At 43.9% G+C, this 5000-nt stretch overlaps 1 non-coding gene across 1 annotated transcript in view; it reads right to left on the bottom strand.

The window, feature by feature from the left end:
• LOC135807265 (small subunit ribosomal RNA) overlaps nt 1-180 on the bottom strand; it is a 1809-nt gene extending 1629 nt beyond the window's left edge. Inside the window, exon 1 of the ribosomal RNA XR_010551553.1 lies at nt 1-180. This exon is cut by the window's left edge and continues 1629 nt beyond it. This is a non-coding gene — a ribosomal RNA (small subunit ribosomal RNA).
• Between the last annotated feature and the right edge of the window lie 4820 nt (nt 181-5000).

Here is a 5000-nt window from a genome sequence, read left to right as displayed (position 1 = left end):
TTAACGCATGTATTAGCTCTAGAATTACCACGGTTATCCAAGTAGTAAGTCAACATCAAATAAACTATAACTGATTTAATGAGCCATTCGCAGTTTCACGGTATAAGAACGCTTATACTTAGACATGCATGGCTTAATCTTTGAGACAAGCATATGACTACTGGCAGGATCAACCAGATATCTGACCTTCTACCGACCACCCGCACGACCTTTTACAGAAGCACGGGCATCGGTTGCACATTGTTAGTGCCGTGCACACAGACGAGAAAACGACGAGCCTCGGAAGAAGTCCACTCGTTTCTCGCGTGGCAAGCCCAATTCAGTGCAGGGACAGCAGCCCCACGGTCGTTTCTCGGTAGAAGCAACCTCAAGCGCTCGCACGCCATCGATTCCTCCCTAACCGCGCCTGTTTGCCACGTCTTCCACACAATTCTCGACGATTGCCACGCACGCGCCCAGACAGACCTCATTCAACCCGAGTTAACCGACAGCTGTGCGTTGTGCACGATGCTGCCAGCGGGAATCACAGAAATCAGGGACGACGTTGCGCTCAACGACAATCGTTTGATGCGGGATCAGCCGATCAGTGTTCCTAGGAACGACTGCTCTTCTGACTACCACGCCAAGCCAACCGAAACACCAAGCAAGCTTTCAACTCACTTCAGCCCAACACAACCGCAAGGTTTGTTTAGGACTTTTTCATGTGCCCGGCTCAGACAACATTGGCTCAGAGCCAAAATCGCTTTACCATTGCACACGAAAATCGCCTTCGTCCACGCTGTAACTGTTTCGGCTACGACCCCTACGACCCATCAAAGTGGTATCGCAGGGCACCACTCGCATGTGATTACATCCGAATGAAATCGCCACCGAACGCTCAGCCGATGAGAAGTGCACCCGAAAACCCTGTAGACACCGTCTGACCAGTTTTTACACTGATCGATGCCATCCGGCTCCAGACTCATTATAGCAATAAAAACTGCTTTATGGCAGTTTTCTAAAAAAAAGTTATTGTGTTCTAGTCCATGGACGGACCCCGTCTAAAAAGTAAGAAATTAACGAAATGTGATAGCCGAAAATTAAAATTTCACACAAAACCTCACAATAATCACAACACTTGAAATGCTGCTTTCAACACTAAACTTGTACTGCACCAACAATTGGCAACATGCATGCATAGGAAAGAGGATCACGAGGGGAAAAGGTCTTCTACATGTAGCTTTTCATTCTGTGTGTGATTATTGTGAGGTTTTGTGTGAAATTTTAATTTTCGGCTATCACATTTCGTTAATTTCTTACTTTTTAGACGGGGTCCGTCCATGGACTAGAACACAATAACTTTTTTTTAGAAAACTGCCATAAAGCAGTTTTTATTGCTATAATTTCTTTTGTTTTTTTCTGTCACCAATCAATGGAATGCCCTATATCAATATTTAAATGATGGCCTTCACATCATATCAATACCGTATTATACGCATTGATGTGCAAGCCTTTTCTTGCAGAAAATGGCACTAGCATAATGCAATTGCATGTTCTTCTGCGGGGAAACATGACATGTGAGTAGTGGTCTGGTGGTGGTGATACCTTTTTTATACGGAGGTCATTCTGTGCATGTTGCAGCTTGCTGTTGCAGGATTTCATGACTCTGTCATGAAATTGTCTTGCCTTTCAGATATTTCAGATTCCCCCACCCTCGATCAGATTTATTTGAGAAATGTAGCCAGGTGCGTGTTGCAGATGTTTTTGTTGATTCTGGTGATTCTGTGTTTATAATGGTTTATAATCATGGGTTATCGTTATAAGGTCATCCTGCATCATATTGCACTGAAATGGTAATCCTGTTGATGTCGATACAACTTTTGGAAGTAGTTCAATGACTTCAAACTGTTAGTCCACGATTTTCTAAAACAACACAGCAAAGGAGGAACAATAAACATGACATTGTATTAAAATGTAAACGAATACATTGCTGAGTCCAAAACCTCGTTCCAACAACTACACGTCTTTTGGTGAGTATGAATGATATCCAGTCGAACCTCTTTAGGACGAACACCAAGGGACCGATGGTATTTATTCTGTGAGTTTGTCTTAACCTATTTTATAACCAGTGAATACAATTATTTCTCCAATAGGCATACGAATAGATTTCTTCTACAGCGAAAGATTCTAAGCCACACCGACTCATTGACTCGTCTCGTATGAAACAAATGAGTCACTAGAGAGGTTCTGCAAAACGAAAATGCGTACAAACTTTCGCTCTACGTCATGAAGTGCGAAACTTCGCACAAACTTTCGCAACTTTGGACGCGAAACTTGCAGGGAACGCGAAATGAACTGTCGTAGGAAATTTCGTGAGATCGTACGTGCACTTGGCCCCAGAAACTACGAAAATGTGCAGAACGCAAAGTTCGTGCAAAAATTCATACACACTTTCGCAAGGACTGTCGTGAAGCTTCGTTCGAATTTTCGTTCCGCAGAACCTCTCTACTGAACCTTTTTTAGCAACATGACGGCAACTGAAACAGCAACAGAGAAAGTACGATACATGTACTCCACATTCTTGCAGGTACTACAAACAGATTGCAGATCGTAATTCTTGCTTTGGCTGCACGAAACTGTATTTGGGGCAGTGCAATCTCGGCGGTACTCACAAATCAAAAAGCCCAGACTCTGGAGATTTTCCCTGATATGCGAATTTATTTTGCAAACTCGGTCAATGGGTCCTTGAACCTTTCCCTCCAGATTGGGAACTGCCAACGATAGTATGCCACTGACCAGTGCATCACTTGTAACGTACTTATGTACAATGAATATGAGTATTTCGACAACACATCTAACATAAGCCTTAAGGCCTTACCGTCAAGAAGGTGAACTCGCGTTCTTCGCACACTGTATCGCACACTGTAGACAAGGGCAAATAGATAAAAATGGATCTATTAAAATCCGAATAAGATCGGCACACGTTTCCGTAAAATTTAATGAAAGGGTGAGCATAATAAGCAAATGAATCGAAGGAAACCGGTCAACTCAGAGATCACCTGTCATCGAGTATTCCGTAAAAGGAGGCCTCGGCAGCGGAAAAGCTAAATTTAGAAAAGAGATCCTGTCAGCTTTTCCATATTTATTGCATTCCACCCAAAATCAGCACACTTTTCGTAAATGAAAGAGTCAACACAAGCAAATGAATCAAAGGGAACTGGTCAACTCACCTGTCATTGAGAAATATTCCGCGAAAGGAGGTCTCAGCAGCTCCAAAACGAAACAGCTCATGCAAGAAGCAGTTCCAAAGAAGGAAGTTCTTCGTGCATGCACATCCGAAAAGGCAACAACAAAAAGTCTGCAATGCACACGCATGCGGCCAGCCGGCTGCGCGATGGTAGGAGCCATGGAGTAGCTCCCTGGTCCAGGACAAGGTACCGAGCATCTTACGTAGAGACTTACGTAGCTACGTAGACAACGTGTCTGAATAGCGGTGTCGTTAGGTAGCGCCATGTGAACACAATAATAGAAAAGCTGACAGGATCGCTTTTCTAAATAACTCCTCATCCCCCCTCATAGGTAGCACTGCACCTGCACACCGCATCATCTATCGACCCTTCGAAAATTCCCGTACGCCTTTTGAACCCTCCCAGACCGGATCCCAGAGTCGTACGGTACATCAAAAGTTGTCTAATTTTGAGTTCTATCCTGTGGCCAAAGAAATATGCCCGAAAGAACCTCATGGCCAATTTCTCGTGGCTTTCCCGTGTTTACACCATAGGGAGTTGGAGAATTTCTTGGACTTAGAAAATTTTGGAATTTTGGATTTTTTTTTTTTTGGTTGAAAATGCTACCGATGATGATGATGATGATGATGTGAAGGTGAAATTTTGGATTTTTGGATTTTTAATTTTTTTTTGTTGAAAAAATGCTAGAGATGATGATCATGCGAGCGCGTGAGAAGACGAAATTTTTGATTTTTCAAACAAAAATTTTCTTTTTGAAAATGCTCGAGATGATGATGGTAATGAGCGCGTGAGAAGATGAACATGCAGTGCACAAGTGACGGTTCAGTAGTTTCAAGGCTGGGGGCTAATTTTGTCCCCAGCGTAGTAGAGACAGGGCCATTTTGAAAATCTCAAGGAAGAAGTGGTGCAAACGAATGTGACGATGAATGCTGTGCCATTCATAGCACCTACGGGTTTAGGTGTGACACTGCCAGCCGGTGCTACTCAAAGAGTTAGCATACAATCGTCATGTAGGTGTAGTTCGAAGAGCAAGGGCAGTGTGCATAGTGGAGTGCAAGGTGTGAGAAGTAGTGCAACACAGTCAGTTAGCGCCAGCAGTAGTGTGACATGTAGCTAGCTGGGATAGTGTTGTTCGCACAAGAATGTGGGGTGTGAGACGTGAGATCATCTACTGAGTAGTAGTACCTTGATGTCAGTAAGGTTGAAAAGCACCGGCGCAGTGCCAGTAGTGCACGTGTGACTGGGACAGCGTGCACAATCATGGAGTGTGAGGTAATAAAAATTATGTCACAGTCATGTCAGTTAGCGCAAGCATCACTGCACTGTACAGAGTCATGTAGCTGGCGGCACAGTGTGCGTGTAGGGAGTGTGAGGTGTGAGACGTACCGTCATGACTGTCACTTAGGGTAAGCACTACTTATAGTAGCTGTGTACATGCATGTACGCGACATTGTACAAGTCATGTAGCCTGGGATAGGGGAACATGTGCATGCACATGTATATGCACAATGTACGTCATGTACCTTGTACATGTATACATGACTGTCTATGCGTGAGTGTGGAAAATTTTCTAAGTCCAAGAAATTCTCCAACTCCCTATGGTGTAAACACGGAAAAGCCACGAGAAATTCACGGCGAACATCTTTCTTGCTGGTTCTTCTTGGAAACGGACAGAACTCAAAATTAGACAACTTTTGATGTACCGTACGACTCTGGGATCCGGTCTGGGAGGGTTCAAAAGGCGTACGGGAATTTTCGAAGGGTCGATAGATG

Source organism: Sycon ciliatum, chromosome 1, assembly GCF_964019385.1.
Source record: "Sycon ciliatum chromosome 1, ocSycCili1.1, whole genome shotgun sequence".
Lineage (NCBI taxonomy): Eukaryota > Metazoa > Porifera > Calcarea > Leucosolenida > Sycettidae > Sycon > Sycon ciliatum.
Note: the sequence above shows the minus strand (reverse complement) of the source record. Positions and strands in the feature narration are given on the sequence as shown.